General features: G+C 41.0%; 1 protein-coding gene across 4 annotated transcripts in view; it reads right to left on the bottom strand.

The window, feature by feature from the left end:
• The window catches only part of LOC112464506 (fibroblast growth factor 18-like), a 131,129-nt gene that overhangs the window by 59,483 nt on the left and 48,519 nt on the right, over positions 1-23,127 (bottom strand). The window lies entirely within an intron of this gene.

Consider the following 23,127-nt stretch of genomic DNA (forward strand, 5'->3'; position numbering starts at 1 on the left):
CAAGAATTCCAGAAAGAGTTTTTGCTAATCTAACTGAAGATAAAAACCTCTTCTGTTTCTGGTTTCTTCGAATTATAGCCAAATTCTTCCTGATCGGTTTCTTGTGGCTGCGAGATCGGCGTGAATCTCTCTACTGTCGCGCTATTATTTCTTCGCGAATGTGACCAAGTTTTCAAGATCGCTGTATCTTTTGCGGCGATTGTTGCCCGAACGTTTCGCGCACACGCGCATTTTTGAACCATCACGCAACACTCGGCGCACAATAACGTAAAGGTCACTTTATAACAGCTGGACAATCCGTGGATCGAAAGTGCGGCGGCGATGCGCTGCGCGCGTGAGAGAAGACGCGGTTTCTCGCCGCCATCGACAGGCGGGTTGGCGCGTTCGCGCCATTCGCACGCGATTTATTTATCTCTTTTTATTACTTTCATTTCGCCATCGGGATGTGTGTGCGCGTGACGGCCAGGCGGTATATAAATTACGGTACAAGTCGTATCGGCTGTGGTATTCCGCCGCGCTGACTCGTATGCGTCCGGCGACGGTGACGATGACGAGCAGGCGGTTGCGCAATCCCCGCGAGCCCGAGAGCCCGAGGTTTGTTTTCCTAAGTGATTCAACGGCACGATTATTTTAATATATTTCAATGAATGTCGAATGTTGCACCATTCACAAAGAACTCAAGGACCTTTTCGCGGAACACGTGCGGATTTCGTACCGTCGCGTCCGTCTACGCCCGCAGCGCAGCGCGAGGTGAACGAAGAAGAATCGAAATGCCAGCGGCGCGGCGCGCGAAACGACGATGCGCGGAGAAAGAAGGAAAAAATTCGCGATGCGGCTCATCTCCGCGACGCGAGAGAGAGAGAGAACGGGTCACTGATGATGGAGCAGCAGTGTTGCGAACGCTCGGTGACCCAGCGCAACAAGATAATTAATTATCAATCGAGCCGCGCGCCGATTATTCCGCCCGTATGGTCACGCGCGATTGTCACCGTTGTCACATTACGTCGCTCGTTTTGTCTTGATAACGCCGCGGAATCAGCATTCGCCGAGTGAGTACGCGTTCCAGCGCTTTTGCTTATGCTGCGCTATTAAATGCGTGTTCAACACGGCTTCAATATCCGAGATAATACCCGACGGCGTGTAAGATGTCTGCATTGTAGAACATTTTGTGCAACACGTACAACTAATAGTGTAATGATAATTAGGGTGTTGGCAAATTAACTTCAGAGGTGCAAGCGGCAAAATGTTGTTCATTTAATTTCGAGCTGTCTTCGACACTTCAACAGGATTGTAATTGGAAACTTGTTTGTTAAGATATTTAATACCGACACGTCAAAGTCAGCAAAACAAAATTCAAATTTCATTGAGGAAAAATTAACTTCATCAGAAATATGATATAATACATTTGTTAAAAAATGAATAGTGTGAAATAATGAAAAATTTTACAAGTTTTGTTAAATAACAATATTTTCTAAATTTAAATATTTTAGGAAGGTACACATAGATCGAAGTAACACATCTCGATGGAGAACATCTTTTCAGAAAGTGACAGTTATTTCCCAAATTGCTATCAGGTTGCCTTAATTAGCTTCCCTCGCGCCAGACGATTAACCCGATAAGTGAACACTAGGGTCTCGCCATTTTATATTTTACGAGATTCAGTCCGCCGTCCCTTTTCGGCTATGCCTAAAGTTCCGACTACGTGTCGCCAAATCCTACTCCAAATGGCCTAATTCATCGAACGTCGACGAGGCATCGCGTGGGAGAACATCGGCGCCTTTTAGGATCGTATCTCGCGGAGCAACGGCCCTTAGGTGCACGCACCCATTGTAAAATCCTGTCTCGCACGTATAACATGCGAGCGACTTATGCCCTTGCATAATGAGATCTCCAACACTTTTTATGAATCTCTTTTTATCTTACTAAAAAAATAATAAATATGCTCAGTAACTGACCGTTTAGTATTTTTCATATTTTTTATAGACAAATAAATATAAATTTTAATTTATTATACCAATTAGTATAATAAATTAGAAAATATAAATATATATTCGAACAGAAAAAAAAATCTTGGTTTTATTAATATTTTAAAATATATAGCCATAATAATATATAGATATTTATAGACGTCTAATTTTTCAATCTTTTTGCTTCATTCAGTTTTATTGACGGTGCCATCGATGCGGCCCTGAAAATCGGTACAAAGCGTTTTTACCTATCTAAATTAACCTGCACCACCTGTGTTGGGCTACCTACCTTTACGTTGAGTCTTTCTAAAGTCATTCTAAAGGAACTCACTTCACACATACGTACACTCACAAGGAAAAAGAAACGTCCTAGAGTGATCCTATTGGTGCGTAGACGAAGGTGAATTGGGATGCTCGCTTAATTATTAAAGGTGACAAGTGTCAATGCCGGTGGTACGGACGAAATTCACCAAAAACTCGGCTCAGTATACCTGAACTGAGAGGCTGAAGCGGGTGTAAATCATAGAACAATGGAATGGGATCTTTGTCTGTTTGGCCGGGGCGGAAATCTCCCTGAGAGGTCGAGAAGGTGCCTTTATTTCTTTCGTCTACCTTCTCGAAGGAAAACGACCCGTTACTCGACAAAATTCTCGGTCTCGGTGTAGGAGGTATGAATTCATATATGTAACAAGTCTTATCGCGATCTGCTCCGATTTCGACCTTCAACGACGAGCACGAAGAGAGTGAGAGAGAGACAGAGAGAAAGAAAAAAAGACAGAGAATGGTCGCGTGTCGATCTCTGATAAACTGACCGGGTTAAAGCCCGGAGCGTCGCGAAAGAGCAGAAGTGTTGATTAAGCACGAAGCCGAAAGAGCATTTCGTCTTATTTAGAACGAAGCTCACGAATATAAAGTAGATTGATAATCGTCGCTACGATCTGCCCGTATGACGAATCGCTCGCGGGAGCTGCCCACATCCTCGAACTCTTCCACGCTGAGTAACCGATGACACGGTCACGGATTGAAATATCTCGGTGTATGTACGTCCATTCTTCTATTTTTACCAACCTCCGAAACGAATGAGTCCGCGTGCACGAAGTCTTTATTAGACCTCGCTGCGGCCGCGTGTTTTTAAAAGAGATCAAACGCCCCGAATTCTTCACGGAAAGCTTATAACCCACTACGACGACGGTCGACGATTAATCGCCGCTAGTTAATGCTATAATCTTATGGAATTCGAATCACGGGCGATATCGCGAGCGGAGTAATGCCTTTCTACGTGTATAAAAAGCAACGTGACTCGTACCGCTTTTATCGGCCATGTCGGAGCTCTGCTGCCGTACATGTGGTAAACGGACTGATTGCGACTCGCTCGCTGTGTATTTTTGGAGGATTCTGCACCGGGAAAAATATTCGATTGGGTCCAAAGGTCAATATTGTAATTGTTAACTCGCAAGAATATTTTTGTGTTATTAATAGCATCATTGCGTCACCTAATCAATGCAATTTCTTAAGTAGAATATTATTTTCTTATTTTAAATTTCCAAATCAAATATGCATCATTATCTATCCTACGTTTTCTCACATTTAAAAATTCTTTCACCAACTTGACCTTCTTCTATCTCGACTTGAAAGATGATTCGTGTACAAGTGGAGATGCTCGGTGTTACAAATATACGATGATTAATGACACCGCAAATGTAATAATGTCTGCATCCATAAACATCTGATGTTTTAAAATGTGCACCTTATTTATTGCGCTGGTGAATAATTGATACGATAAGTCTTATGTAGACAGGAAACGTTTTAAGCGGTTCGTTATGTCACAAACGATGCGCTTTCCTCTACCTCTATTTGTCACGAGCTTACCAGGCTGTAGATTGCAGTCTGCGCGCCAATTAGTCACTCTCGTGGCAATCTGCTACCTGCTTGCGACCTGCGACCAATTTTAGGACGTAAAAAATCGCGGCCTATTTCGCTCGGCATTGATTGCACCTCGGATTGCACGATTAAACGAGATACCAAAGGAACGTTCTTCCTTTTCATTTTATAGGCGATGAATGACATTTTAACTCTCGCGTTTTATAGTAGTAAATTTGCGTAATTGATAAATTTGTTTAATCGTTTAAGCCTTCAAGCCGTAGCTTGAAACAAAGAACAATATTACAAATGCATGACTCTGTATTTTATTAAAAAAAAACCGACTGCATTACAGATATATCCAAGTTAATTTATTAATATAAAATTATATATCCGGAATCCGCGAGGTACATGAATATCTATACGGACACTCTTCTGAATATATGTCCAATCGAAACACTGTTTATCTTCCAAACTGTGCCTGGACAGCGATCCACGAAATGTTATTGTGAGTCATCACTGTCACAGATTGTAGACTGCGTGCCAATCAAGCATTCTTGCTCACACATACATTTATATCCGCTCGATAATTGTCAGACATCTCGGTTACCAAGACAGTGTCTAAATAAATAAAGAGTTCTCTTTTTTAAAAAAAGATAATTATTTTAGACGTGCTTGAAACGCAATTTGAAGCAAATAGTCTATTTTATCTCTTTCTCCCTCTCTTTTTAATAAATAAATATATTCATTTTAGAAAGCTAATCATTTTGTTTCGATATCTTGTCACATAAATCGTCTAGTAGGAAGAATCCAAGGAAAGGAAGGATGCCAGACGCCATCGTCACAATGCAAGAACGCGAGATATTAAAACGTTAAAAAACTCCTCTTTATATAATTTAATGAAAAGAATGTTACATGGGCATATAATACACGCATGCCACACTTCTGCATCAACACGAACGACTGATATGCGCATCAGCGCGAGTCGGAGTGTGCGAAGAATCTATACACCGACAATTATTATAGTTACTATACACCGATAATGATTTCTGCGTATACACCTTTACGTAAGATCGCGCGAGAACGCGCGTTTTTCGCGGATTACGAAACCGATCGTTTTTCAGGTGTGGGTAGACGCAAAAACAGTTTCTCCGGTTCGCCCGCGGCGGGTGCGAAACACGCGTGCGTTAAATACGAGGGGTAAGAGAAACTGGTTCAAAGAGGCCGAGAGTGAGAAACGAACCACGTGGAGCACCGGTGTGTATGGTAGGCGCGCGCGTCATACGGGGTCCCCTTCGAGTCGTGTAGCTTACACGATGCTCGTATTAAGTCCCGCGGCGCGGCTCGCGCAGACCGCATTTAATCAGTTTGCGGTCGCGGGCCCGCTCTCTTATGCCCTTTTAATACGTTTTCTCCTCTCCCCCGGGTTCCTTTAACTCTCGCGCGACACCACGACGTAACTCAACTCCCGCATGTAACGTCCGCGGCGGCGCGGCACCGACTCCTTTCTCCGGATGGACGAGTTGTCCAACTGGCGAGACTGTCTACGACTCTTTTGTATACCCTCTTAGAAAGCAAGTCCAATGGAGCGACTTGAATTAAAAATTCTTTAAAAATCGTATCGCGGACGATGATGTCGTTTTTTTTAGTATTTTAGAAAAAGATATTTAAAAAACAACTCGATAGTTTTTATTACATGTGGATTTAGCGGCACGTTTGCTTATTTCTCCGTTTGTATGGTCAAAATAAATTAATAGGGACGTTAACGACGGCGGAAAAATAATTAGGCCCTCGTGGTATGAATACGCATATCGGGGGCCTGCACAAATGTAAATTACGGCGGGACGATCGCGTCGGTGAGGGCCGAGTTCGATTTCCTCGGATTTTATTTGCCCGTTAGTCCGTTTCTTTTCCTTCCTTCCCGCATAGAATCCGGGAGTACGAGAGACCCGCGGTGGGTTTTTTAGAAGGTTTTACGCCTGTTTCAGTGGGCCGGCCGGCAATTTGGTGGAATTAAATAATAGCGCCCGTCCCATTAACGTAACGACGCGGTCGGCGGTGTCTCTCTCGCAAGATTCGTGAGAGAGGATCTGGAAGTGGATGGAGGCACGCCAGGTACAGCTCACGTTTTATTTCACCGTAACGTGCCAGAAAGTTTACACATACCTACGTCTCGGGAGTCAGGACCCTCCCGAGGATACACCCCGCCGGTCCTGTGTGGTCTATCGCGGTTCTTCAAATTATTACCAACAATTCCCTCCCCGGAGAATTCCTTCGTCAATCTTAAAATTTGTCAAGAATTCCCGCTGCCGCTAACGCATTCGCGCTGACTTAAGGAGGTTCTACAGGTACTCTCTAGTCAGTTGAGAGATGAAGAGAAAATCTTCAAATTCATCGATTCTAAGTATTCATAAAATATTTTCGTGAATTTTGATGACGTTAGAGCTTATATCATACCCATATTAGTCGAAGCGAGAAATAATTAAAAATATCGTGTAAGTGCTCCTTTGACTCTGGCGGCTTATAATGGAAGGAAATGTGGTAACGTCGCGAACTTGACAGCTCTGCTCATATGACCGTGGTTATTTCACAATTTCACATAATTCTAGAGCGAGTACTTCTCCGTAAGCGCTCGTAAACGTTAGGTGCTTAAGTTTGAGGTGCTGTCATACTGTGGTGCTATACTGGCTGTACACTTTTCGCGCGGGTGTAGTCGCTGCGACATTGCCAAATCTCCCTTGTTATTCGAAGCACGCTACGTGAACTGTGATATGGCCTGTTTCAATAGCCAATATCACAAAATTTTACGCGATAACCCTTGTTTTTCTCGATATTTCTGAAAAGCTTAGATTAAGATCTATAAGAGCTCCGTTTTTTGAATCTCTGGTAGGTCGCCTTTATATAATTAATATCTCGTTTCCTGTCTCCAAGAGCCCCTCTGCCATATGTAGCTTATGTTAAAAACTGTGATTTCAAAATTCATTTTTGCAAATTTTTACACGGTAACCGATGCTAAAATTTTTCGAGCACTTTTCTCGCATCTCAATTTATACGTCCATAAAGTTTTTTCCAATTTTTAGATACATCCATTATCTGTAGAACCTCCTTAAACGCCGCTTAAAAATTAATAAGCGACGCGTTCGCTCGGAGAAACGGAAACTTTCTCGTGCCAACTCTCGAACGACGCAAGATTAACCAGAAGCGAAATGTGAATTGTATGTAGTATATAAAAGTTAATGTCTGGCACAATATTTCTAACTTCGTTATTCAAACTTCTCGATCGATTAACTTACTTACGAGTTGCCGCATGATCACTATTCTTATAGATATGAGCTATATTAAACGATATAAAACAGTAAGGAAATTTATAAACCGCGCGGCCAATTTTAAACGATAAATTTATCCGTTAATATCTTGCATTATTAATTTGGAACTACTACAGTCTCGTTACCGAAGTCTAGTTATCGATTTCCTATCCATGTCAGAATATTCAAATATAACATAAAGAAAAAAAGTTCAATTCAAGCATTCACGATATCGTGAACGGCACAGATTAATACGGCTCATCTCTCATTGATTATGCAACGCAGATTTACTTTATCACTTCACATCTTACGAGCACGTCTCATTGATTGAATGCCAGCGTGCAATAAATCTTCACTCTTTTAGTCCAGGACCCCCTATTCTTCCAAGAAACGGACAAAGCCAGCGAGAGAGAGAGAGCGTGGTCGGCCGGCTAGGTGGAGTCGCATGGGAGAAGCGAATGAAGACGTAGCTATAAACATAAAAGAACGTAAACCGAGCGAACGACGCGGTTTTCACTGCTTAATAATTCTTTTTACTGCGCCGGGCCTGAAATTTGAGCTTCTACAACGGCGCGGCGTAGCCAACCGATGCATCTCCATCGTGGCTACTTCGCGCATTACGATGTTCTTGCAGCGAATTTACGGTTTTGGAAGGGAGGGGGGGTTAAGTATAACGCCGCCTTTTTCACGGTAACACGAAAAGGACACGTCCGTCGGTATTCGGACGCTTTTAGGCAATCTGCATCGTGGGCTAACGCCACGTCGTGCGCGGACCCACCGCAGCTTTGTGACATCACAACTTTCCGCTGCAATAACATTCACGTCTCTACAACAACAGCCGCGTCTCGTGAGACGAGAGATCCACTCTGCAACAATAATACTGCATGTGTGGCCCCGGACAGTGGTGCTCAGGCTTTTCGCATTCTTAAGCGTCACTTATCGCGCATCGGTGCGCAAAAATTTGTAACCGAGAAACGAGCGACTTTCATACATTTAGATGCGATATCGCAAACGTTACACTCGATGATGAGTACGTAGCGAAATATTATTGTTGACTTAAATTATCTTTGGATACATCTCCTGTTTTCACTGTGGAGAATCAATCGTTCCGTAAAGGCTGCCTCTAAAACCATTCGCCGACTGCGAATACACATGAAAATGAGAATCCCCGCGAAAGATGGGAAACGAGCGTTAGCGTGTAAAATATCACGGGGACGCTCGCCGAGGAAACGCTCTAAGTTACGAAGGTAATATTTGCAAGCAGGTAATAGACGCGTTAGAATGGCGCCTCGACAAGTGGCGGACTGTCCTCTTGTTGTTTAAACGACCGGGAACGTGTGAATGGATTTTCTGTTCGCAGAAAGCGCGGCGAGCTCCACAAGATTTCCATTCACGACCTTCTTGTCCACTTCGAGCTCTTTCGCCGTCAATCACCAAAGCGCGCACTAAAAGGTAGGCTCAGAGCTGTCCTTATTTAGATAATCACACAATCCCGATAAAAGCATCGCTCTACAGTTTTTTGTATACCGCATATATATATGCATGCGTCCAAATTGAATTAGAAAACTACAATAGCATAATCTATTTTTGCTCTTCGCTCATATATCAATCTTGAAAAAATTGAAGACTTGTTTAAGAATAACAACAAATATAAGTCATACATATTTAAGCCATTTTTTACGTCACGTATCTCTTATCGAATACACAATTAATTAATGCAATTAAATTCGCGTGAACCACAGTAGCGTGCAATCCCATCATATAGTACATCATTCGCTATAGAACATAATCATTATCAGGGTTCTCACACGAACGAGATTGCGGCGGGTTCTAAATCATGACCTATGACGAGCCGACGTATATGCGTAGAGAGGTGCACATGGCGCAGTCGAGCATGCACAGATATGCACGTGCGGCATAATCGCGCTTATAATAAAGGCTTCGCCGTTGATTGAAGAATATACGATTCGAGACATCTGCGCGTGACGATAAGATTGCGGCCTTACTCCACGTCCGCAAAGTTTCGTTATCGTTATGCCTTTATTTATTGACTGCGAATATACCACGATGCGATTGGCGCAACACTCGTGTAATGTTCATCGCACTGGGCAGTGATGTGTGCATTCGCTGCGCGTACGCGATATGACGATCGTAATAATGCGTTCACGAGCATTTTTACCCCCAGCGCGAACACGTTACACACTGTGGGGAAAAGCCCACAGAAATCACATTAAGAAACCGGATGGATACGTCAATTTGATTAATCAGAATAAATATCGTTTACGATATTTGACGTGATGCAACAAATTGCAATCATATTTGCCTCACGCGATGATATTCAACAGTGAGAAGAATTGCTGAAAGAAGGTGACACACGCGTTTTGATATCACGCTTATCGTCGATATTTAGAAGAAATATTAACATTCATGAAATAGAAATATTTCGTATGTACTAATAAAATAAAATAAAAATAAAATAAAATTTTATATATATATAATATATATATTTTTTAAAAAATTTTGGTAGAAAAATAAAGATAAACAAATTTCAGTGTACAGTACATATCCGTGCTAAAAACTACGGCAAAACGGTAATTACTCGCATACAAAATATGCAATAATATAACAGCAAATATTGTCAAAAACTGTGATATCAAAGAACAATGAAAAACATCATGGCAATGTTCTTTTAATTTTGCGCGTTATTCGCGACAACGTTTCTATACCTCTTCGTTACCAATTAATTGCGGAACAAAATGGTTTATGCTTCATATATGTACATATCGTTAATTAGAGTTATACAATAATAATGATTTATCAACACGTATTGCCTCTACCGAGAAAGTACGTGCTTGACGGACGGCACTCTCGCGAGCAGTACCGTTGCCGGTAAAGCTTGATTCACCATATTCAACCACGTGGTCAACTGCGCGAAGGTTACCGAAGTCCACGTGTCGATGCGCGGTGTTCCACGTGTCGCTGAGGCAGCTGAAGCAGAGATGCGTGAGCGGTTAGTAGAAAGACTTACGCATACTCTATCGCGTTTTACGCAAGCGCCAGATATCTCTCGTATTGGCGCGAGGCACTTATCGTGCCAGCACATACGTGAGCTATGACTAAGAATCTTTTAATTGATAATTCTACCTTATTAATCGGATTAAATCAAATGATCACGCACAATTCGTCAAAAGAATAATCGCCGAATGTTCATAAAAAATTTGTTATAATTTTCTACGATAGTCTTCAAATAAAATAGGATTTTTGCTAATTAATTGATAATACATTTATAATGTTTCTAAGCGTAATTCTTTATTATAAAAACTCTCGTATATTAAAATTAATTAAAACAGCGTTTTAGAAATAGACATTTAAGATAGAATATTTAATCAATAATAAAATCGTGTCTTCTACATCAGATAAAAACCGGAAAAAACTAATTCTATAGAAAAACTTGTTGACATTATTACTTCTTCAAAATTCAGATAATTGTCCAGGGTCAAGATGAGGTTCAGATAAAAAGTGATTTCAACGATTACCGATTATCAATAATTATCTTAGAATATTTCTTTGTATATATTTTTAAAATTGGCTTCTGCTGATATATATAAAATAATAAACACATTGTCAGAGAGAGAGAGAAAAAGAAAGTAATAAATGAAGATCTCAACAATGACATCAAGTCATCGCGATGACACCGAGTCATACAACGCAATAGATAGATAGTGCCATACTGTTAAATGTTAATCGATTCTTCAATCGACCGTGAACGATTTCAGCGCATTAAAATGAGAATTAATTTCCTGCTATTATAGTTTATTTTATAATTTATGTTTGTGTCGAATATCAGATATGCAAAGTAAATCATTTAAGTAATAGATATAAATATCTTCTGAACATATTTTTGACTCACGATGATTTAATATCTTGTGCATTGTTTTTATTTTGAAGAAAAAAATGCTAAGTATTCAATTCTTTGATAAAATACTAAAATGATTTTTTTACTGATTACTGCACGCATTTCTACGATTTGTTGCGTTAATCCTACGAAATTGATACTAATCTTAGCCTTGAACCAATTCTTATCAAAATTATTGATAATTTTAGATAATATGTTTCTAAAATTATATATATGTATATTATGTGGATTTGTGCATCATATACTGCACAAAATAAAATTTAATTGTTGTGTTCGACCTCGAATGGCAACAAAAGTTTCTTATTATTCGTTGATAGATAAATCAAAATCCATTCAACAAATGAATAATATTCATCAGAACGATTCTTGTAATTTCTTCAAGCGCCACCCAACCATTTCACGTCGTCGATAAGCCAACGCTCGGCTAATATTAGCCGCAGCTAAGATTAAAACTGTTATCGCCGATGTTATTCTGAATTAATCCTTGATGTAGAGTAGTGTCAATCGCGACCATGTAACAGGGGCTTTGTGCAACGAATCAATAAGTGCGCGATTGTTCGCACACTCGCCGGTGTTACGTTTTCTAACGTCCCAATTTTCCTGACCTCCATCATATCGAAAAGAGACTGTACCAGAAATACGGTCGCCACTCATATTCGAAGGCTATTCAAAGATACGAAAAGTATAGAAAACTGATACGAGTAGAAGCTTTCTGCTTGGCATATGATTTAAATATGGTTTTGTGCGCGCGTCGTGAGAACTTTCTAAAATATAAAATATATTCTTGTTTTAAAATTTAAAAAGTACACTTTAAACCTTAATTATGCAATCTGTTACTTTACTGTTACTGAATTAATTTAGGGCTAAAAATAAATCGGAAGAAAATATTTTACGCCACTAAAATCCGAATGAGATAACGTTGTTTAGAAAACGCAACTTTCTCGCGAGATCATACACGATAAGCGAAGAAATGATATCGTTAACGATGTCGATGGGTGGTCGAGGAGTATCCAGTTGGATCCAGTTTCCCCACCGAATGTGTAGATATCGAATATGTAGGCAGTTGTGTTCAACAAACCTTGTGAAACCGAGGATGATCCGTCTTGCGAATATTATCGCTGCCGAACGATCCCCGACAGTGACAAATCTTAGGACATCCCCTTCGGCTCTCACGTACACGCACACTTAAGCGTTAACCATGTTCGGCAAGCGCTTGCAACGTGTTGCGATCAACGTGATTGGTAAAAGTGGATCTTTACTTTTTTTGCCTCCCCTTTTACAAGCTTCCTCGTGTTTCATCGCTGTCTTAATCCAGCTTGACATGCTTCACGAGTATCTACATGCACTGATACGTGTACAGATATAAAACACAATAAATAAAATCATTTGTGTACGTATGGGTAAATAAACAATTAGCTTTGTGAAGTGTTATGCCACTGTCTTATGAACAAAAAAAATACTATTACCTCCTTGTGTACCTCCAAGCTGCACACATTTATATTTACCTAATTACGCTATTCCCTAAGCTATTAATATTTAATAGCTGCTGCAATAACACGACGAAAGATTGATCATGATTAAAACAAGATTTCTCAGAGACAACGATAATCCACAAAGCGCAGCGATTCGCCACAGCCGCTTACTGATTGCGCTGGTGCAACGCGAGCGACAGTGGAATGCGTCGGGCAAATACGAGCGTAGACAAACACAAGGAGGCTACAGCGAAGAGGCTGGGGAAAAGGAGTTCTTCACAGAGATACAGCTCGGCGCGAGTCGACGCGACCGGCCGCGGAACGCCCGGTTAAAAGTGTTTGCATAAGCGCACTGTCCGACTTCTTCGCGATAGTCGTCATTCGTTGGTACCAGGCGCACTAGCGAAGAACACTCCTCGCTGTTTTTCGCGGAATCGACCCCGCTTGTTATCAACTGGAAATACCAAATCGAATGTGCTCACGTGTCTACGAGAGGCACTTAAATCGCTCCAAAATCGCCAATACGCGAATACACATCAATAAAGAATATATCATCTTTTATTAATCATCGAACGTCTCAAATATCCCGCACATTCTTCTTTTTATTTGTTCTTTTATTCTTCATTTAAATGCCGATAATTTTTTAATTGCATCGATTGCCCGCCTAGATAATTTTATAAACTAAGCTCTCTGTCCGCTAATAGAAACTTATTTATTTACTCGATGAAATGATTAAATACTGGAGATCACGTTCCGGCTATTCGTATTACGTGATTGAATCTGGTGTGTACATAAGCGCGCATTTAATTAAGCAGAACGTTTCTTAGGCGAAATTCTCATGCATTATTCATGGATAATATGGGACTTCCGGAGCGCGGAGCCGGTCGCGAAGTTTCTAGGAAAGCTCCGACATCGCTGTGAGAACGAATATGTAGCGCGAAAAATCGCGACAGCCGTAAATAAATTACGGCCGTGCTATATTAAAGGTACGCCGGTATATTTATGTATTCTCCTATGGCAACTATACTTTCACGTGGCGTAATAACAGCATGCAGACACCTGTACACACGCGCGCACCGCTGCGCACAAGTCACGGGCCAATCATCGGCTCCAGGCGGCGGCTTCCGGTAGCACCGATCGACATTCCGTTCTTTCGCATTTCACGAGAAAAAAAAATTGCATTTGTATTTGCCGATGGCAGATAACTCGATCATCAATCGTCGCAATCGTCCAATAACAAACTAATCCCGTAGCTATTCGATAGATAAATAGCCGATATGGTCCGCACGAAGTTGCATCGATATACGCATTTGCTGCGTCATAATGCACAGAAATGGCCTCGCGTTTCAAAAATGTAACGTTACCACGTGAATTTCATATCAGTCGGATAATGATTTGAAAAAAAAAAGAGAAGGCGGAAGACAATACTACAGATAGTAGTACAGATATAGGTATACTGTGTACTTACATTTTAGAGCGATATAAATGGAATATAAATGGAATGAAATAAGAGTCACAATTTTTGATAATCTAAACAATCACGCAAACAATTGTAATTTGTAATTTTATCTCTTTTACACTCTCTCTCTTTCTAAAAAAAAACTATCTTTTTCTTTTTATTCTTTAATTTAAATCCATGGATCAAATCCATGAATCCTAGGATCAAATCATAATTACGCAAAAAGATTTACGCAAAAGCTTACAAATTAAGCATAAAGTTATTTCATAAAGATCTTCGCTTCGGTTGTCAAGCACACACCAAATTGTACGCTCCAGTTATTACGAGCTAAATTGGCTAAATAAAAAATCAGTTTTCGTTAAAGCCCGTGACGATACATTCGTTTTTGTATTTTTGCCTCTCGCATCACTTATGCATGCGGAGATACCCTCTCCGGCGTCAGTTTACAAGTCGTTCGATCATGTTTTCATCGCTCGCGTTTTATCACCGAGCGGCGCGGCTCGGTATCAAGGAAATTCAATATTTGTGCGGGAGAGATCTCGCGGCGTTTTGCAGACTGGGTGGATGAAGATCACGCGAAGATCCTCGCGCTCGTCGTCGAAAAGCGGCTACTCTCGCATGCCGTCTATTCGTATAACGGATTTGACGATTTTGACGTCGTCGGATGCAACCAGAAATGCAACACCGTGTTAACGTTATGAAGACGACATAACGATATTCACATATCCGTCACGTACGACGAATCATACTTGAGCGATCGTTAATCACGACGGGGCAACGTGACTTTCGGTTATATTGTTGTTTTCAAATGTGGGCGGTCTTATTACGCACGCGTATAAAACATTACCATCGCGATTCTCATGAGATCGCCGGGTTAAAGTCCGCGGAGCGCGATCATTCATCCGTTGCCGTTGCAATTGGGATTAACACCCAACCACACGACACGGGTAAAGCAAAAGATATTAACGTCGATCGGCGATAACGATCGTCATCGCTACATTGATGACGATCCAGGCGAGCAGGGCAAAAAAAATGGCCAAAAAAAACAACGTGATGTAGAGAAGGAGATCGATCGATCTGACGTATCCAGCGGCCGCTCGTTCACTCGCAAAGGTGGCCGCATTCCCGGCGCTTGGCGCCGCATGCCCGTCGCATCGAGTCCGGTAAACATGGACGAGAGTCAATAAGTCATAAAATCCAACACCTAGGCATCAGCCATATCTGCGCTTCGCTGCGCGAGGCTCGCGGATCGATTCTACTTATTCGAGAGAGCATATCTGTGTTTCTACGCGGGGCGGGCGAAAAAAGAGAGTCTACTACTTTTCTCTCGTTCTCGCAGAGAAGAATATTGGCTGGTTATGCGATCAATTGACATGAGGTTCCCGAAACACTTAAAAAAGTATTTTTTACGAGATTTGAAAGTGACGAGACGTATTCCCGGATGAAGAAAACGCAGATGGCAATTTACATTCAACGACGGACAGAATAACGACTGAATGAAAATATACTCGTAAATATTGCTCTGCCATTATAACGCTTCTCATCCTGGTATTTATACGATTGTCTAAAAAATTACAATGCTTCGTTCATCTTTTGAAATTCCAGCGTTTCATATCACAAATGGAACTCTATCGTTATAATTTTTATATTTATGGACTGACTGGAAGCTTTATGTGAGAAATTTATAGCTAGACGGAAAGAGTCTTTCTAAAAATATACTTGGAGCTGGAATAAAATTATAAAGAAATCATTTTCTGAAAAGTAAAAGTCTATCTGCGTAGGGGAAACACGTTACGCAAAGTGGTAAAGTCATGACGCTTAATGCTTGGAAACAGAAAAGACTATACAATAGAGGCCACACGCATAACGAGCGCACGAAATTAGCTCATATCTTGCCCCAAAGAAATATTTAGCTTTCCTTTCATCCTGTATATTATTTCAGCTAAGTCCTCTTGAACGGAGGCACTCGAGGGAAAAAAGTACAAACTCACTTCTCACCTGATTTTACTCTACCTGCCGTGCCTAAAAAATTTTCAGATTTCTCCTCAAAGAATTAGCGACGTATTTATGTGAAACGACGATGAAATGCGCAACGTAATCATTTTCTTTCGTAAATTCATCTCTTTCTCATCAAATTCATCCCTTCCATCAAACCTGAACGACTATGTAAATATACTCTCTGCATCGTCTAAAAATATCAAGCACTAAATTCATATCGATGAATTATTACGATCGTACTATTCGACTCGAAGCAAAAACATCCGGCTATCTTACGCTCGCTCCGCATCGCCGCGATGGTAGCAAATTCTTTCAGATCAATATCGAATATGAGCATCGGGGTAAACGGCGACTCCAAGAAGCCAGAGATACGTAGATGAGGGCAAGAGACGTCGCGACGAAATAATTCGTTCGTCGTAAAAGAGCGCGTATCTTCACGACTCTACGCGCAGTTCTTTCTTCGAGATGTTAATCCTCGCACATACGCAAGCGTATCGTTTTCTCGGGCCGAAAACGCAACGTAGAAAGAGGAGAGAAAAGGGACAGAAGTAGAAACGAAAGGGGAAAGATGCGAGTTATAAAATTCGTCGAATGTGGAGTACATGAGCCGTGTCGGGGGATGAACAACACATTAGTCAAAGGCAGTTTACGTGGCCGACGAGTGCGCGGCGGCGAGCGACGCGCTGGTATTTGTGAGCTGTCTACCAATTTGTTTCACCGTTTGACAAATGCATTCGGGGCTAGGACGGGCAAGTAGTTCGGCAAACTCGTCTGACGGAACGAAACGGCGCGCGAGCGCTGGGAAAAGTGGGGAAAAATAAAGTGATACGAGGCGGCGGGTATACGCTCGACGTGTCGGTGACGGCACGGCGACTGGGTATAGGTGGTCTCTGCCTGTGTAACTCCCGCTGGCGCTTTGGTAGCGCCGCTCCGATCTCTGCTGGTGTTGGTACCGCGCACGGCGTCGTTCGTGACGAGGTACGTTCGCCGCGACGATGGTAGTGGCGGAGCGAGAGAGCGCCGTCGGAAGAGGGAACGCTGACTCGTGTTGGTCGGAGATGTCGGCGGCGGCGGCGGCAGCGGCGGCGGTGGTGGTAGTTGGTGGTGTGTGCGGCCAGCGGGGGAGGGTTTGGAGAGGGTTGGCCGAGGATGGCAGGCCGCCGCCCTGATTTGGGTTACTAAACTGTAAACAAATTCTAACTTTTTGTTCCATCGATTATCGATCGGTGCCCCGGGTGCAGGGACCTCGGCACAGCACACCGACGACGGCGCGCGGCCGCGCGCCGATGTACACGTCGCCGCCGTGAAAATACGATCGGCGACGTTGCTTCTAACGGGTGTCTCTTCCAAGATCGTCTCGGGGAGAAAATTTGACTCGCGAAGAATTTTCAGGAGCCAACGGTATCCTGCCCACCCCCTCCCCCCCCCCCACATATCGTCGTCGTGGATTAACATCGTCAAGACGATGGCACGCGACATCGACCTCGCGAGATCTCACTCGTGCGCGAATAACTATCTTTTGCTCTGGCAACCACGTTGCATGATATCCTGAAAGGGTAGTTTTATATTCGCGAAGTCTGATATCTTTTACTTTCCGTGCTTTCTGATTCTTTTCTCTTTCTATACACTCTCTCGATGTATCAGACAAGAATGACGAGGCCAAGATGAGCAGTATCGGTTTATACTGTTCTAAAATCTGAAATAAAATTCTCAAGTGTGCTTCAGTGCGTTTGAGACTTATTTCATGCACTTTACTTAATGAATACCAAATATGTGTGCAAAGAATTGTACAAGAAGATAAAATTATACTGAGAAGACTAAAAAATAATTTTTAAAAAATTCTTAACAACTCAATAAATAATAAAAAACAATTTTTATTAATAAAAAAAATTTACAATTTATATTTTCAGAATTTTAAAGGCCTCCGCACAATGAAAAATATGAGGAACGAGGAACAGATATTAGCAATTAGAACTAAAGAATCAAGAATAAAGTTGGATGCACAATGAAAAATACAGGCAATAGAAACAGGGAATAACACAGGCAATAGATTTTTAACCCATCGGAAGCCATGTATTACTGCTACACCAGCTTTATTCCTGATTTCTTATTTCTAATATATATGTTTCTTATATTTTTCATTGTGCGGAGGCCCTTGACGGTTCCAAAAACTTTTATTATTATAAGAATTTTATATTATTAATTTGTATATTCCATCTTAATATGTTTACAAATCTACATCGCGTCATGCACAGTATTACATGTCCTTGCAAAATTATCATTTACAATCTATTTCAAATCATCAGAAAAATCGACAATGCCTCCGTTCTGCTTGTTGTTAGTTTATGGTCTTATGGTACATAATCGCTTTTATATTTAACTTACATTTCTCCGTTGATTTTAAAATATTTTAACGACTCCACTGGTCCATTGAACCCTCAACGTGACCGATGTAAACAATCCTTGCCGGATGCTGCATATAGGATGCTGCACTCTTGTTACGACATTTTCCTCATCGTGTCCAAATAAACGTGCCCATAGTTATAAAGACCCAACTGTTGGTATTTCGACTGTTCCGACTGGACTGGCCGAGTCGTCCCCTTGTCCTTTTTTTTCTAACTGTTATCTTATTATGCTCCTCCTCTCTTTCTTGAGAACAGCTTGATTCTTGAGGCATCAACTTGATTCTGATGACTGGCGGAAGCAAGTTTATAAGATAAATTTATCGGCAAGAAACTATCATCGTAATTGAAACGGATAACGATTGAAATTTTTTCATCCTTCAATTTCTATCAAGAAACTTGGAAGAAGTAAAAGTGCGATATACACGATTGAAGTTATACCATGCGAGAAACAATGCAATAGTAGACTTTCCTCAAATTTTTTTACATTGACATAATAAAAAACATACGCTTTTTCTTATTTTTTCCACTCTTTTTCTGGTCGTTTTCTTACGATATGCCATTAAGTACGCAGAAGAAAATTAACAACGAGTTTTTGTCAAAAGCAAAAGGGACAAGTATCCGTCTACAAGACACAGAACAAACGTGCCGCGGTACCCGTTTGTGATAAATATAAAAATGCAAATATGCGAACGGAGAGGGTGGAGAAGGGTGAAGGATGAGAGGTCGCGATCGTAAACCGGCGCGACGCCAACAGAGATGCGCGTGAATCGTTCTCTAGATACATAATGCCAGCAACGACGAAGAAAGACAAAAATATAACATTGGTTCAATAGATTTCGAATGTTATTACTAAGCTGTATCGCATAAGTGTTTATTCGTTTGATTAATAAGTATCAAAACAGTTCAAAACAGTTCAAAGTATCAAAACAGTTTAAAGAGACGTTCACTAATAATCACTTCTCGCTTATGCTTGTTTACAGTTACAAATTAGCTTTTTATATCGCCTAAAATTATACTGTAAGAACGAGTTATCTACTAACTTGCAACGCAATTTGGCGTCTTATTAAACGTTAATCTCTTAACATATATTTCCTAGAATATATGTTCTTTGTATTGATTATATGGCGTGCTGGAAACGCGATAGATAAGATCTTATATTATCATTAAAAATACAAGACACGTGCTTCTTTTAATTAATTTTTCAAAGCGAAATTATATTTCACTGATATTGTTCCGTAAATAATTAAACAAACAAATATACGAGTAAATAAACAAATTTATGAAAAGTTTCACGCAAAAACATAGTTTTAATAAAAAAATAAGACTCACTATTTAGGAAACTAATTTGTTCACGATAATTATTTAATTCTGTTAAGTAATATTGCAATTATTGTAAATGTATTCTTCGTTTTCGAATTCTCTCCTTGGCTTTCGCCTTAAGAAAACATGGAGAGAGAATATAGAATGGAATATACCGCTACCGTGTAATCGAAGCTGAAACCGGATTGGACAAGGAGAATGTGCCACCGTGGAGACCTCACGCCGAGAGAAGCTCTCGGTGTGTCTTAATCGTCTAGACGAAGGCGCGATATCAAGTTCGCGATTTGTCCCGTCTAGGATAAACCAGATAGAGGCACCGATATGGCACCAATTAAAGCAAAATATAATTACGAAATGTCGCTAAAGAAAAAGATAATGTGACGAATAACGCGAACGAGCGGCCAGTCGAACGATTTTCCAAATGCCAAGGATCCCTTAACATTTAATCATCTTCATTTCTGGCATGCGTGATACGCCAGTGCCAGTTTATAGAATCGTGAATGTTTTCGGCCACGTTTCGCAATGTGTACGTGCGACTATTGCATTAATAACGATTACAGCCACGCAGTAAATCACTGTATTCAGGTAGTCTCAAGCCTCGAGCGCGGGAATAAAATGAGATCGAGCATCGAGCGGAGGGCTCCCCTTCGAAATCGTTGTTTCTTTCAGCGCAGCGTGAGGTACATTGTGATGCATTCGAGACCCTACCGCTCACTTTCGCTCTCTTTGAAGATTGAGCCATTCTTGCAGAGAGCCCGAGGACCAAAGTACTCTTTTCTCTCCCCCCCTCCTCTCTTTCCTCCTCAATGGGACAATGTCTAAATGACTATTCAAATGAAGCCCGTGGATCGCGTGAGGCTTTGACATTTGTTTTCTATTCGGCTTTTATTAGAATGTGACAGCTACGGGTCACATAAGTCGGATTAACGTTTACTCATTTCTTCCAAGCGGTTTCCGAGGAGAGACACGACAAGAGAGCAGACGTGTTTGTCGCTTTTCGCTCACTATTGTGCGTAACGTACCAAAATCCGCTCAATCATCGAGGCGATACTTCAAAACGCATGCGAATTGACACAAAGCGACGCGTTTAGGTTTCTGACGTTAGAAAATGGATAAAAAAGAGACTTCTCAGGAGAAGATTATAAACAGTTATTTCCTACGTGTTTGCAGAATATAAATAAATAACATAAATCTTACTTATTAAATAAAATAGTTATTACATTAAACAAATGTAATTTTTTTTTACTGTATTGCATTCAAAAAATGTAATTATCTTAATATTTATTTAACGAATGCTTGATGAATGATTGATTGACACACGCAAATAAAATTTTCTTAATAATGATGAAAAATATACAAGATAATATAATTTCGCGTTGTTACAAACATACTATCATCTTTCCTTCATATAATGAATACATACATGCAGTAAATGTAATTTTGACAGCAACTAAATGGTAAATAACGATTAATACTCAATTCCTAACAAATAACTACGTCAATACTGTGTCAATACGTTTGTCAATCGAGACGTACGGTCAAATAAGGATATAATAAAAACCGAAAAGAAAAGAAGAGATTTCGTAGTAAGCTGATTAACTTGACCGGTGTTTAACCAACGATTTAGACTCTATGAGAATGCTGTGCCGACACTAAGAACCAATCTTTTAACGATTTATCGGTTTATTTATTCAGTTGTACAAATATCATATAATCTAATCGTTTTGTTTACTCAAAGAAAAATATCGTCAACTATTTTTTGTCTCGAAGAAATGCAACATACCAATATTTTCACTGACGTTTTCCTTTTTATGTCTGAAAGCACGCTTATTTGAATATCATTGCTTACGTAGACTATGAGCCATTATTATTGTGAGTTTACGACTGGGCGTGATATGCCTGTATCGGACCAGCGAGAGACAAAGCGTGTTCATTAATATGCAGTATTCTTTCCTGACTATTCGTGATGGAGATGAAATTATGGAAAGGTGTGTACTCCTTACGAAACGCTTCCGAATAATGTTACGAGACGAGCCGAGCCGAGCGACGCTGTACGCATTGCATAATCAAATCGCCGAATGCTCCTAGCGCGACATCGAGGGACATCGAGGTCATTCACATCTGGTGTACTCCGGTGTAGCATTTCCTAAGTGCTTCAAGGCTCTTTGCAGTGGATAAGTGCAAGCACTTGTGATGTATCATTAAATTATAACACATATCGCTTTCGGTAATAACCTTGTTAGTAATTGAGGAAACTTAAGCAAGAATTTTCTATTTTTAAAGGAAATTGTAATTTCTTGTGGAAAAAGCGATATAATTAATTATTAAAAAAAACTACCTTTACAAAAAACAATCGCTTTTGTTAAATAATAAATTTGAATAAACAAACAACTAAACTTTTCTGTAACATTTCACTTATAAGATTTATTCAAGAGTAGGCTCGATTTTTCAAATATCAAAACAAAATCTGAATACATTCCATTAAAACCGTCGTCAATATTATGTCCCAAAAATTTCATTGTGGCGAGTTTAAGAAGTCTGAAAACAGGTTGGTGCACGTCCTATCATCCAGTAAGCTGCGGAATGCGTTCCCTTTCACGTAAAATAACCTAGAAAATGGTCAACGATAGCCAAAGGTCGAAGAAACAATCGAATTCTATAACGAGCTCCGTTGTATACCGCTCTACGAGAATTCGCTGTTACCTCTTTCTCCTTAACGAGGGGCCTGCACGAATTTATGCGTCGGGGCGGGAGCAACGGCGAAAAATGAATGGACATTCGTCCATCCACTTCGTATTTGCTGATGCGAAGAAAACACGTTCTCAATTCCGCTTCGTAAAAAGCCGCGCGACAAGAGCAAAACCTTTTGAGAGTCATAGTTCGCGCGCGAACGAGGCAGCAGCGTTGCGGCTTGACACACCTAAACGAAGATCTCGTCCTATTATCGCGTTTCGATAATCTTCTTTCCATTCCACTTAGTCGAGAATAAATACCGCGTCGGGGAACTGTAATTACTCCTCGCGGAGAAATCCGCGAACGCCCCCTCGTGCCTCGTAGGCACGAAAATATCATTTTTGTCGGGGCCGATGGGGGCGTCGAAAGATATTAGCGAGCGTGTATACCGCCCCTTTCTGCGTTCCCTAATATACGCAGCGAACTGCGAGGCGACGAATATAAAACCAGCCGGCCACGGTTCGTTCCCTCGTTCCCCACGGTACGACTAATGGCCGGCGCATGGTTTTTGCAAATTGAAAGAAGCGGCGACGGAGCCGAATCGTCGAACGTCAGTCCGCGTAAATTATCTAATTTAGACGCAGGGCCAGACGGGTCGCCGTTTCTTAGAGACGAACATCGGCGAAGAAACGGGAGGACCCACGACGGAGAATGGAAATCGTATTCGGCTCGTTAGGCTACCGTGAAGAGAG

Source organism: Temnothorax curvispinosus, unplaced genomic scaffold (genome assembly GCF_003070985.1).
Source record: "Temnothorax curvispinosus isolate PA1 unplaced genomic scaffold, ASM307098v1 QBEX01001498.1, whole genome shotgun sequence".
Taxonomy (NCBI): Eukaryota; Metazoa; Arthropoda; class Insecta; order Hymenoptera; family Formicidae; genus Temnothorax; species Temnothorax curvispinosus.